We start from the raw sequence: 15,081 nt of genomic DNA, 5'->3' as shown, positions 1-15,081 counted from the left end.
TTCGATCTTGCACAAGAAAAGTGCTAGAGAACTTGAGAGCTTGAGAGCTTGAAAACTTGAGAGATGTGTGGCAAGAAGCCCGCTTAAGGGGAATATATAGGCTTCCCCAAAAGCAATCTTGAGCTTTTGCTTTTGTGTTATATATATATATATATATATATTCTGTTTTCTAAAAAAAACACCTTTAAGCATAAGTAGTAGGTTTTTTAAACCTTTTACTAAGGTTTAGGAAAAAAAACGAAAGCATGAGGAAAAAAAAAACTCCACGCTATGTTGCTTTTCGCTAATCCATCGCCTCCTTCCTGCCACCCGTCGGACTGCGAGTATGGGCCTGGAAACTACCGTCGCCTGCGCACGTGTTTTGCCGCCTGCGCATAGGCTTGGCTGCCCGCCTCTCCGCGTACCCCACATGGACTGCACATGTGCGCCGCTTTCAGCGTGCCTGCGCACGAAGGGAACTTGTCGAATGCCCGAGTACTCCTGCATCTGCTTGGCTGGCGCTGTCGCCTGCGCACTGGTCTTGCACACGATTGTGTGCCTATGCGTATACTTGGCCGACTGCACCTCATAGGTACGCCGCCTTTGCCAGCCTGTTATACAGTACCCGCCCGGCTGTGCATATAAGCGTTACACAACACGGCCGACGACCTTCTCTCTCTCTCTCTCTCTCTCTCTCTCTCTCTCTCTCTCTCACAAACAAAAACAGACATGCTTTTTGTTTTCTCTTTCTCTCTCTCAACTGTTCATACGGCTGCAAAAAGCGCATCTAGCCTTCTTCTTGCTAAACAAATCAACCCTACTAGACCACCATCTCCATCATCGCGGGTTTCTTCGATGAAAAAGCAACATACTAATATGAAAAAACAGCAGTATGCATAGAAAAAATAGCAAGCTTCTTGAACTCATACCTTTTCTTCGACCTCATCTTCTCTACCTACCGACTTGCTCGTTCACGAGGCATGCTCTGATACCACTGTCAATCCCCAAAGAATCTCCTCGTAGAACGCTCCTGGTACGCGATTCGAAACCTGCAAACAAAACAAACAAACAAGACGGGGGTGCAGGCCTGACTCACCTCCCAACCTCGACAGCCGTGGGCAAGCCCACAAGACTTGGCTGTCCCCACCGAGCCATGAGCTGATCTAACTAGATTGACGTACCGACCAATCTCTACCTCGTGACGTCCCATACCGCCACGAAGCTACCCTCGCGGGCCTCGAGACTGCTGTCGGCCTCGGCTGCATGAAGCAGGTGCACGTCTGCACTAGATCCAGGCTCCTGACCATAGAGCTCTCACAAATCACGGGAGACTCTATATGACTAATGACTAACCTTGGCCACCCTTTTATAGGCTCTTGGCCGGTCATCAGGCATCCACACTTGGGCGCTCGCCGATCCATACTTAGGTGCCCGCCCGTTAGTCTATCCTTAACTCAGCTCGCCCACCATCAGCCTGCCTAGCTCTAAGCTTCCCCAAACCTCGAAGCTAGTCTTGTGTGCGTGTAGCACACGGTAGATACACACTGTGCACATGACACTTTGTGAGTACACTCATGATGTTTGAGATTGCACTTTGGTTTGTGTTAAGCACCTGAACTTTCTATTAGTTTATTATTATGTGGTGTTAGTGGACATGCAGGTTTATATTGACGTCTTCACTCAAAAGTTGCACTAGTTGGTTTGTATTATTTCTTATCCAAGTGCTGCAATTCGCCCAACTAGTTGCTGCGTGTACGTGTGTCTGCATGGTCTCTTTAGTGTTAGCCTTCACCATGGCTGAGTTTGTTCTTCACCTTCAAAGAAGTGATAGAAATTGGGTTCGATGGATTATGCATGAAGATTTGTCTAGGTGACATATTGTACATAGACTTGTACATACTCTTGGTGGGTGCTAAGGTGACATATCTTTATAGTTTCATAGCATAGAATGTAGTCTATGCTATGCATGATGAAGTTGATGATTTGAAGCTTTGTAGATTCTCATAGAGTTAAGATCGCACTTCGGTTTTGTTAAGTTTGGGAAACAACTTGAACGTTCCATTGGTATTTCTGTTTAGGACTTGGTCACCCCTCCGTTTGGGCATGAGTGCTTCTCCATGGCTTTTCTAAGTGTACAAATGATCATCATCTCAAACCACCGGCTTTTTATGCTTGTCAACTCTTGATTTTTTAGTGGTCTAAATCCATGATGCTATCTATGCATCTTGCATTTTAGCAACTCGTGGTTGGCTGAGATTTAGCATGCAATTACCCATTCTATTCTCACAAGTAGCCACATATGTCAACATTGAAACAAGTCCAACACTATGTGAACTGACTATCCACGGAGTTTAAACTCGTTTTGAAAGGCATTGTTTCTTGGACTTAATAAAAATATTGTAATTGAGCACCAAAAAAAAAGGCAGCTTGAAATGGATCAAGAGCTTTACCAAAAAAATGAGGTAAATGTAAAGAGATGGGATTGCTGATAACCAATAATTACCTAGCAAATTAAATTTTTTTTGGAATAGTAGAAGTGACTTAAAATAACAATAATAGTGGCAAAAAACATATGGCAAAGGATTTCTGTATTGAATTTAGCTATCATTTGAGGTGCTTTTGATTAAAAAACATTTTAAAAATAGTTACTTTATAAAAATTGCTTAAATACATCGACTTAAATTAAACTTTTCTATTAGGTTTATATTTGCAACTACCATCTTGTGTAGAGTATTTTCCTAGAAGAAAATTTCACAAAACCTTTTAGTGAAAGAAACAAATTTTCAACAAAAGTCTCTTTTTTATTAGGACTTTTTTCAACAAGAGGCCAATTTATTACATAGCACGTTGTCTGGTGCAATGAAAAGAGATTGAACCCACAACCTTTATGCCTTGGCACTTTTTTTTTTGGGGTGATTTTTATTTGTACCAAGCAGTGTCCTTAATCAGTAGTGTGGACTTAACCAACAGTGTGGTAGAGCAATTGGTGAAGCGTGTGTGTGTTTGGGGTAAGGTCTCGTGATCGAGTCTTACTTCCAGCCTTGGCACTTCCACCCCTTACCAAATCCACTTCGACAACAATCTTTATAATTTTAACACTAGTTTTGTACAACACTGGTGTTAAACTTATATTACTCACAATTGGTGAGTGTTCTTGTAGGGCTATTGAAGCCTAATGTAAGCCTATGCTTGGGATAAATTGTGAGCAACATTACTCATATACAATTCATATAGGAGCTGAATTCAGTCACCAAAAACCTCCCAAAGATGAGGTCGAATAGCACTCAAAACTTGAGCATATAGGAGCTTTCTTATGTACAGTATCAAGCACGAAATTATGTAACTTGCAGCTCACGTTTATAAGGGGAAAATGCACCTCTTTGAAGCTCACTTGGAGCTCTATTTTACAATCCAACTCCCACATTTTTGCTCAAAGCTATGACATGTTTGGAAACCATGATGTACCACATGTGAAGGCATTTTTGGCATGAATCAAACCATTTCCTTGTGAAAGAGTGGTGAATGTATAATGTGCACATTCTCTTGTGGAAATTGGTTTCTTTGGATTGGTGAAAAAAAAAACAAGTGCAAACGTGTTGATTGATTTGACCTAGAGTAAAATTTGAGATGCCCACTACTTGGATTGGTGAAATATAAAAAAAAGAAGGTGCAAACGTGTTGACTGTTTTGACCTAGAGTCAAATGTGGCATTGGTGTGTTGATTGATTTGAGACATTTTATGTGTTGCCCACTACTTGGATCTACATTTGGGGTCTGGTTTGTGCAGGTATTTGAAGCTTGCAAGTGTTTTGAATTGAGCACAAGCATTGTGCTTGCATTGCCTTAACTCTTTGGCTGCTTTTGCAATTGTGGTTGGATATGGCAGACTCTAGTCTCTAGTTGGATAGAAACAACTTCTAAGATGGACGTTCCGGCTTCTTCATGGATAAAGGCGTGTGAGAGTTGGTCATAGGTGATGAGAAAGAGCACGGTAAGAAGCTATTGTAGCCTACAATCAAGCTTGGCATGAGAGAGCGAGAAATGTCCTTCATTGGATCTCGGTAGGCATAAGTGACAACATGATGCGAAAGATCTCTATATATTGCAAAGTCCCGAAAAAGATAGGTTCTAATTAGCTTAGAACTAACCTTTTCAAAATTATGGAAGATGAAAAAAACTTCTTCAACAATTTCAAGATTGTTATATTTTGGAGAAAATATAAAAAAAAAGTGTGTTCAAAATGATAATTTCTTTCTCAACCATGGGTAAAAAGGATTCGTGTAACTTTAAAAAAAAAGAGTTTCCTGAACATTGGGCTATGGTTGGCTACAAAGCTTGGCACAAGAAAGCAAGAAAGGTCCTTCATTGAATCTCGATAAGCATAAGTGACAACATGATTTATTACATACATGATGTTAAGAATCCCACAAGAAAGTCTCTCATGGGTTTGTCTGATGAGATAAACACTAAGGCACGGAAGATGTAGCTCGATTAAGAAGAGATCTATGTCTATCAATGAGTATGTTCAAAAGGGGAAAAATTTGGTGGATGCATTGGGTACTATTAGTTCTCACGTTGATGATGATCTTATTGCCACTACTATTGGTTTTCACATTGATGATGTTGATCTACATTGATGATGTTGATCTACATTGAGCAAACTTGGTAGAGATTACAAGCCTTTAAAACCTCCATTGAAGTGAGGGAGAATTATCCAGACTTTTTGGAGCTTTTTTCTTCTCAAAAGTGAAGAGATTAGATTGGATGGCTAAGCAAGTGAACATGCTTTTTGCCATCATAGAGGTAGAGGAAGTAGGGGGGGATCCTCGTCTAGAGGACGAGGTGCCGGAAGAGGTGGTGGCCATTATCAAGGCCAACAACAGCAGGCAACAATCAAAACAGCACCAACAACCTAATTATGGCGAGGTGTAGGTGGATATGGTTATAGTGGCATTGGTAGGTCTAGAGAAAGAGGTTCTTGGAAAAACCTACCAAGAGACTCTAAATCAGAATGTTTTTATTGTGAAAAGCATGCTACATGCACACTCATGGCAAAGATGAGCACCATAAGCATTTATTCGCTGCGCAATGACGCATAACATGTGATCGGCCATAGTGGATGCAACTTTGGATGATGTGTAGTATGTTGACCTTTCGGGCTTCTAACCACATGACATGATAGTTTCATGAGATAAAGTGCATAACTAGTGTAGGTTATGTATAGCCACAAGTGATGACGTTTCCAATTCTATTACATATGTTAGGAATGTGTTCTTGTTGAAGTTGTAGGATGGTAAAGTAAAGTACTTGAGTAATGTGTTGCATGTGCCAACAACCATCACAAAGAATCTTGTTTCTAATGCTAGAAAAATTCAAGGCATGCAAGTTAGATTCAAGGAGTATGGTTGCTTTGGAGAACAGTTGTGAGAAACAAAAATGCTTGTAATGAGAAACGAAACTACTATTGTCCCTGAAATCCTCCATCACATCTTGTTCCTTTAGTATCCTCCTTAGTTATATGGATAATAGATACGAAGATTAAGGCTTCTTGGTTAAGCTTCCAACCCTACTAAGATGCATTTGAATTTAGGTTTTTGGCAGAGGACATCAAAGAAATTTTAGAAAGGGAAATGGAGAAACTATAGAAATCCATTTCTTGAAAAATTTTAGCAAGGGAAAAGAATAAGAGCACAGGCTTTGATACCAATGCAAGAGAGAGAAGATGCACTCATTACATGGAGTACCACATGTACAATCTCATATGGGAGAAGGACACCATGGAAGCTTGCATAAAGCAAGAATATGGTTAATCTTGATTAGTAAAGTGATTGATACATCATTAGGCTCATAGTTATCTTTTATACTCGAGCCCCATTACACACTACATTATTGATGTTGACCCTTGTGGCCTTGGCTCTTAGCCTTATGTCCCTACCCATTATTCACGTCCCCTATGTGCACACCCTCCCATGGCCTTTGGTCCATATAAGTATATACAAATCAAGAGTAACCATGCTACATATCTAAACTCATAAATCGTTATAAGGTAAAACATGGTTATTATTATCAGTCCTGGAAGTTTAGCAAGTGCATCACATAAAGGAAAAGAGAAGGTGGATAAGTCTCTTGGTATGCTTGACATTTCACATAAAGGCAACGAGAAGGTGGATGAATCTCTTGGTATGATTGGCATTTCGATAGGGCATTCATATGCTGATGGAGAGTCTAGCCGCTCAGAGCAGAGCCTTGATGAGGAGTTTGAGATTTGAGCTTATTAGGACACATGGTGCAAGGAAGGCTAAGGTAGCCAATTAGTAGGAACTTGTTGAAAGTCTCTAATGGATGGATTAAACATCAGTAAAGGTAATTAGGATTGAGATTGACGCAAACAATAAGAGTAGGTGTAGTTAGATGTGTAGCATTGCCACTATGCTAGTTAATCTACATCGGCGTGGTTTTTTTGTGATGATAGGCAAATGCAACTAGGTAGACACACCTACATTTTTTCCCATAGCTATTTGCTCAAAAAACATATGGCCAAGGGAGGCTGCGCCTTGGAAAAAATGTCGACGTGTCTACCTGGCTGATCCCGCTTGTGTGTTGATTATCCCATATATGTAGAGTTGGCATCGAAAATATTATATATATATATATATATATATATATAATCATCTAAGGTAAAAATATCCCATATATGCGGAGTTGATAACTAAAAATATAGTATTATATATATATATATATATATATATATATATATATTTCTAAAATCATCTAAGGCTTTCCTATATATGTATATATATATATATATATATATATATATATATATATATATGTATATGTACATATATATATATGTACATATACATATATATATATGTACATATACATATATATATATGTACATATACATATATATATATATATATATATATATATATATATATATATGTACATATATATATATGTACATATATGTATATGTACATATATATATATGTACATATATATATATATATATATATATATAATCATCTAAGGCTTACCCTATGCCTCTACCACCTTTTTTGGGTGAAGTAGATGCCGGGATTGGAGGTGAGTGTTGAGAAACATGGGTACTATGTGCATGTGCATGAGTACTAATCCTACATTAATCTAGTGATTAAGCTAATCTAAGGTGGGTGATGCCTAAGCATAAACATGATGATTAACTGCTAAACTAATTAAGCTTAAACTTAAGAAAAATCAGGTTACAAGATTGAGACTTGTACTCATAAAGAGGCTTGAGAGCTTGCTTCATTCCATTGCTTGAAAATGACCCCTTTTATATGGTTGGGTACACATTTAGCTTTGCCTTCTCATGTGGGATAGATCCAACTTGCTCATGTGGCAACTTCCTAGTCTTTTTCTTGTTTGGCTTACTCATACTCACTCCCTACCATATCGCTCCATGGCATCACATTTCTAAACACCCCCCCTTGGTGCCATATTCTTAGGCTACTGCTGCAAGGTGGTTGGATGTGAGGTTTACAATACTTCAGCCCCCCTTAATGTAGGTGGTAGTAGGTGGATAAATATCATCCCCCCTAGGTGCTTGACTAGCTACTCTCAGGTGCTTAGGATTGATTACATTGCATCACTTCCCTTAGGTGTTCTATGGCTACTCAGGTGGTCAAGTGTGCTTTAAAAAAAGCATATAGATTTAGTACCTACTCATTTGGTGGCTTACAACATATGAATTACTTAAGTTAGGGTAGTGGTTGGTAGCTCCTTTGTTGCTCAGTGCTGCTGCTTGCTTGAGATCTTCTTGCTTTCACTTGATGAAGATCCCTTGTTGTTGCTGATGCTTAGCACACCAACGGATGTGGGCCAATAGTGTGGGATGCTCTAAGATGCACTCTATAAAGGAGGCCTCTGCCATGTCGATGTCATGTCCTTCTTTGCATTGTTGGATGATTCTTAGCTCTTGGTCTTTGCTCTTTAGCTTGAGTCTTGGCTCTTTGACAACTCCTTTGGTGTGGACTTTATGCTTCTTGTTGCATAATGCTTTGTACGTGATCTCCTTATCTGCCTTTGGTTGATGCATTATCTGGATGCCATGCTTTTGAATGCAGTCATCTCATGCACTTCTTCTTTAAACATGCTTAGGATAATTTTTTGTGCAACCATGCTATGCTTTGTGAGGTGCTTTGCCCAGGTGTGTGTCCCTTCAACAATGAACTTCCCCTTAATGCTCAATGCCATGAGGGAGGGTTTTACCATGAGCTTGTGAGACAAGTCTCTATGGTAGTGTCTGTTTTCTCTTATAGATCTTAGTGATATGATGCAAAAGAAGAATAAGGATGCAATGTGGATGATGAATAATGTAAAGAGTTTTTTATTTTGATGCGGAAAATGCCAAAATATTAAAAAATATAGTGCGAAATAATTGAAAGTAATGAGAATTGTGAAATACAAGAGGGTGAGTATGATTTTCAATGTAAATGATGATTCCCCAAAGGTTTTACAACCCTAATTTTATGATTTTAACTCTAATTGGGCTGAATTTTAACTAATCATATCTTAATTATAGTGATTAAATGAGAAAACTAGTGATTAGTAGGGCTAAAATTTAGAGGCTTCAATTGAGCTTGTGGAGTGACAGATTCTCATATTCCTGAGTTTTCTCGATCTACACATTTTGAGGAGTTTCAGCACAAAGATAAAGCAAAGTGCACAAGTGAATGGGAAGAAAATTGAAGCTACAAAGAAAACCAAGAATGGAGATTGAAAATCTTGTATGATTACATATTACCGATGCGACAAAGAAGGGCATTATTCATATGAGTGTCTAGAAAAGAAAAAGAATCAAGTTATGGTCTCATGAGCATGATTGAAAACGAAGAAAAAGACAACCAACCTAAGCAAGAGGGTACTCCCAATCATGATTTCTACCACTAGAGAGGTAAAGCCTAAAACAGACAGTGTTTCTAGGCACATTTCCAAGAACCCTGCACTAAGCGCTAGCTCTTTGATACTCTAGTATGACCTGGCAAGTTTTTTTGAGAGCAAGGGAGCATCGCCATCAACTATTTTAGCATCTCAAATAATTCCAAAGCTAGGCCATAAAGGTACATCATGTAAAAATATTCAAGTTTAAGCATTTTCTTGTCTATTCTTGCAAATTAATGGTTTAAATAATTTTCTTTTGAGTTAAATATATAAATGATTAGTTCTATGTTAAATTACTGCATAGTATCCTAGACAAAGGCTAATATCACCTTAGGTTGGTTTGGATGTAGCATGCACTATAGAATCTGAGGCAAAAGAGGCCATCAAAGCAGTAGATGCACAAAGTAACAACTCACACAAGCCACTGTTGAAACTTAAAGGCTTTGAACAAGAGCAATGCAATTGGAAACTATTACATAATGTTCACCCTTTAGTTGTACGGGGACACCCGGACACTAGTGTGCCATCCTAGTCAATTGGTATCATGGGTGACCCCACATTAAATGCTGATCACCTAGTCAATTGGCATAGCTCGAGACCATGCTTGACGGGTGTACATTGTTGAGGTGTAACAAGTAGTGTCATGCTTGACAACTGTATTATGGTCAAGTGAAACATTTGGACTATGCTAGACAATTGCACACGGTCAAAAAGCATAGCTTGAGACCATGCTTGACGGGTGTACGTTGTTGAGGTGTAACAAGTAGTGCCATGCTTGACAACTGTATTATGGTCAAGTGAAACATTTGGACTATGCTAGACAATTGCACACAGTCAAAAAGCATAACAAGTGGTTTATGCAATTGATGTGCCATGCTAATTGAAAGTATAACAAGTGGCAATACACACCATTCTAGATTATGTGTATAATGATACTCTCATCATAGTGAAACAAGTGGTAAGTGTATGTTGTATTTGTGCCTATCAACGTTTCATATTCGGATTAATTGTAGAGAAGGGTAATTAATTGAAACAACTAATGTGTTTACATTTGTGAGATAGGTGATGAGTAGTGTGCGTGTCGCAAATGGAGGATCTTGCCTATATCATCTCGAAATATTATTATTTCATTAGCCACGTGCCAAAAGATTGTACATATTATTTATGCATGCTCATGACATTGCTATATTATTAACACATATTTTAGAAGAGTTTTGATTATCTACACTTAGTGTGTGAACAAGCTCTAGTGTTTAAGCTATTTTTTTAAAAGTGAAAAAGCAAGCCCAATTTTGTACGCACAACTATTAATAGCTCCTTGGGCTATTTATTGAATAGAAATCTCAAAATACTCATGTTGTGGAAGTGGAGCTACATGCATGAGGGGCGAGATTGCACCCATCTTGTCTTCTTTGATTTTATGCTCTAGAGTTATGCTATGGTATCTATGGTTTACTTCTATTATTTATTAATTTATGGATTAATCAATTCTCCATGTACCTTGGTCCTATAAAAGTGCTATTAGAGCAAAGCAAATTCAAGTATTGAATTTGGGTCATGGAGGTTTGAAGAAGAAAAATCAAGAAATTGATTTTTACCCAAAGGTTATTGGCTTGGAGCAAATTTTTGAAGGCTTTTCAACAAATTTAAAATACTTGCACAGGAAGAGGAAATTTGCAAAGCAAGGATACAAAGACTTTGAAAAAAGATAGAGTTCACTCAAAAATCTAGGAGATAAAGGAAGAGAAGGTGTGGAAGAGCTTTGGGCAAAAGAAGGCATGGTTATGTGAATTTTATGCACCATTGATGTGATTGAAGATTAAGGGCTAGGAAGAAAGCCACCTTTTGAAGAAAACCGTCCATCGATTCCCAAAAACCACCCTTCTTCTCCCAAAACCACCTTCCTCTCCCAAAACCACCTTCCTCAATTCTAATCCTCTCCGTAATCCACCCATATGGATGAAATCGGTTCTTTGGGAAGGTTATGGGAATTGCTAAGCTTGCCTTGTGGTCAATTTGCATAATGGAGGGCTCTCAAATTTCCTTCTTCCTTCTCTAATAATCTACGCTACATTGGTGATTTCTTTTTTGAAGAAAAAGAAAATTATTTTTTCCCATTATATATATATTTTCAATTAAATTTTTCCTCCCCACCTTTCCCTCCATGATTCAGCTGATGTGACGACAGCACCTCCTTTTTTCAATTAAATTTTTCCTCCCCACCTTTCCCTCCATGATTCAACTGATGACGACAACACCTCCTTCTCCACGGTGGCAACAATTCTTCTCTCTTCTTCAATTATATTTTTCCTCCCCACCTTTCCCTCCATGATTCAGCTGATGACGACAGCACCTCCTTCTCCACGGTGGCAACAATTCTTCTCTCTTCTTCTACATGGCGGGTTGCGCGGCGTTGTGGAGCTTCCCTTGTGCGCCATTTACAACTGTGGGTAGTGAAGCTTTTAAAAAAGCTTATAGCTTTGGTTCAAAGCTTAGTAAAGCTTTAATTGAAGCTTCTATTCAAAAGTTTTAAAAATTTAAAGCTAAAAGGCTTAATATTAAAAAAGCTTCACTTCAAAGGGTTTCAAGCATTGCAAACTAGGGACACAACTCAAGGGAAATTCAAGAATTTCAGGATTGCAAAAAATTACACATACTTCTTCATATTATTTGTTGGAAGCTTCTTGCAACAAATATTTTTGGTGTTATTTCTCACCAAGTGGGTAAAAACTTTGATGGAGGTTCTTCTACAAAATATAACATCCCTTTTCAACATTTATTCAACCCATTATTGTTGGCATTATTTCGACATCAAGAAATTATTATCTTGGTTATCTTCTTCGACATTTTTCCACTCTTTTGAAGACTTCTTCAATGAGTTATTATTTGGATTTATTGTCAACAGCAAGGCGTTATTGGATTATTATTCTTATTGTTCATTGGACGCCATCGACTTCGAGTGCTTCAACAAGGCTTCTGTCAAATATGCGGGAGTCAAATAAGCTTGTTACTTTTCCATTTTATTTTTGCACTTTCATATTATTTTGCTTCATTTTTTATAAGGACAACCTATCCTTTACCCCCGAACAACTTCAGCCACTTCAAAATTAGATTCTTGTTGAGAAGAAGTTGAGGATGGATTTAGAAGACAGGTTATCCCATAAAAAGAGGCATAGACATGTTAGTGCTACATCTTCAGATTCCGATGGTGATCAAATTCAAAGAACCATACAAGCTACTCTCAAAGCTCAAGAGTCTACAAAAGAAAAGAAGATTAGCCGCAAAGCTTTTACTTTTCCGAATTTTAATAGAAAAAAGGATGCTCACACCATACTTGCTTGGCTCAGTCAACTGGATGATTATTTTTTAGGGAAGAAATTCTTTTAGAAGAACAAAATCAAAGGTGCTACGGTGGAATGTCATTAGAACCAGTAAGCACAAACCAAAATCTTGGAAGAGATTCTAGAAACTCATCAAGAAAGACTTCCTACCTTCATAATATAAAGCTATGGCTCGACAACGATGGTCTATATTCAGACAGCTTGATAAAGAGAATATATTGGCTTATTTGGATAGGTTTTGGAAAACTTTGTTACAAATACAGGTAATCGAGAAGGTTCGCACCAAGAATCAAAGAAGAAAGTTCATGTCAGGTTTAAAACCTATAATTCGATCAGAGGTGAATATGTTTCGGCCGCATTCCCTTAGCTCAGCTATTTCTTTAACCTTGAAGTGTGAAAAGAAAAATGGTTTTCCTAAGAAACCAATGACACCCCAAACCTCAACATCAACATTTTTGAAGCCTAAAATCTCTCCAAAATCATTTGATACATCCCTTAATGACCATAACACATATATTGACACCAAGGTAGATGATTCACAAAGAACTAATAAACATGATTAAAAGAAGTGTTACAGGTATAACGAGATTGGACATATCGCATCAAATTGTCCATGTAAGTCAAAGTTTATTTCACTTGGACTCAATATGATCGATGATGATGAAGAAGAAGAATACCATGACGACCACTCCGACTCTTGAGGTAACAAGTTTATTTCGAGACTTTTTTTATAAATTTCAAGGAGAGTTTTTATGCATCAAAAGTAGAACTTCTTGAAGGAACTGGTGCTTCCATCTTGAACTATACTTTATGAATTTTTCACTATGCATTAGTCTTATGGTATGGGACATGAGATTAATCCTGTGTGAAGGATTCCGATGCATACTTATCTCTAGATCTGTGTGGGATCATTTCTGGTGGTATGAGACACTAGAATTTATTACACATAGAAGTCCTTGATACAATGTCTTTTGTTATAATTAGAAAAGATATTTGAATTTATATATTATATGACAATTGATCTCCTTTGCTTGCAATAAGCAAACACGTAACTGAGGTCAGTTGCTTATCTAAGCAGGAGGGATATTACATAATGTGCACCCTTTAGTTGTACAGGGACACTCGGACATTAGTGTACTATCCTAGTCAATTGGTATCGTGGGTGACCCCACATTAAATACTGATCACCTAGTCAATTGGCATAGCTTGAGGCCATGCTTGACATGTATATGTTGTTGAAGTGTAACAAGTAGTGCCATGCTTGACAACTGTATTGTGGTCAAGTGAAACAAGTGGACTATACTAGACAACTGCACATGGTCAAAAAGCGTAACAAGTGGTTTATGCAATTGATGTGCCATGCTAATTGAAAGTGTAACAAGTGGAAATACACACCATGCTAGATGATGTGTATAATGATACTCTCATCGTAGTGAAACAAGTGGTAAGTGTATGTTGTGTTTGTGCCTATCAACATTTCATATTGGGATTCATTGTAGAGAACGGTAATTAATTGAAACAACTAATGTGTTTACGTTTGTGAGATAGGTGATGAGCAGTGCACGTGTTGAATATGGAGGATCTTGTCTATATCATCTCAAAATATTATTACTTCATATTATTTTATTGGCCACATGCCAAAAGATTGTACATATTATTTATGCACGCTTTTGCATGGCATTGCTATATTGTTAGCACATATTTTAGAAGAGTTTTGATTATTTACACTTAGTGTGTGAACAATCTCTAATGTTTGAGCTATTTTTGTAAAAGTGGAAAAGAAAGCCCAATTTTGTACACACAACTATTAATAGCTCCTTGGACTATTTATTTAATAGAAATCTTAAAATAGTCATGTCGTGGAAGTGGAGCTGCATGCATGAGGGGGGAGATTACACCCTATCTTGTCTTCTTTGATTTTATGCTCGAGTTATGCCATGGTATCTATGGTCTATTTTTGTTATTTATTAATTTGTGGATTAATCAATTCTCCATGTACCTTGGTCCTATAACAGAAACCAATTGGAGGATGAAAATGTATGCAGATCTTCTTGAGGCCCAATGAAAAAGTAAAGAAGCTGGCATCCGTATTAGAAGTTGAAAAGAAATCCATGTTTGTGTAATTTATGTCGATGAATGCATAAGTAAAAGGACTTCAATAAAAAATTCTACGATGTAAGTAGAAATATAGAATGAAAAGGTAAATATAAGCTCAAGGCTAATGTTACACATAAACAATTTAGAGTATGCAGCTTAGTGTCTACTGATAAGGCTAGTAGAAGATTATGACAAAGATAATTTTCCAATGTTGGTCAATACAGATAAGTTATAGAAGTTTCTTTTAATGTATAAACCTTCCAATCCTACACAATAAAGTACATCATCACCAAAAACTCATATGAACAAAGGTAAGTATTTACTCTTGTGAATAGCGTCGAACACTACTTTGGGTGCTAGAGTAGCACTGCTTTGATAACAAAAATAAGGGGATAGTTATATCTCTTGATGGTATGGGACATCAAGGTAAAGGTATGATGTATTTCATTATTATTCATGTGTGCATCCCTTAGGCTCGGGGGTGGTTGGGCGGATGAGTTTATGCCTAATTTATGCATGTTTATGCAGCATAACAATTATCTAGAGAGATCTTAGGGTTTTAACAGCCAATGGGCATGCTAGAGTTGTTAAGCTGTTGATTTGTGGGATACACCCTTAATAGACATGCCATCAAACCTCATGAAGATGGTCGGACCTTTGTTCACTCCTTAATAGATTTTAGCACTCTCGTCTTGCCACATGGCTGATCATAACACCACTATTGGTAGCTATCCAT

Source organism: Cibotium barometz, chromosome 17, assembly GCF_041138505.1.
Source record: "Cibotium barometz isolate CiBa-2024 chromosome 17, ASM4113850v1, whole genome shotgun sequence".
Taxonomy (NCBI): Eukaryota; Viridiplantae; Streptophyta; class Polypodiopsida; order Cyatheales; family Cibotiaceae; genus Cibotium; species Cibotium barometz.
This window is presented reverse-complemented; position numbering follows the sequence as displayed.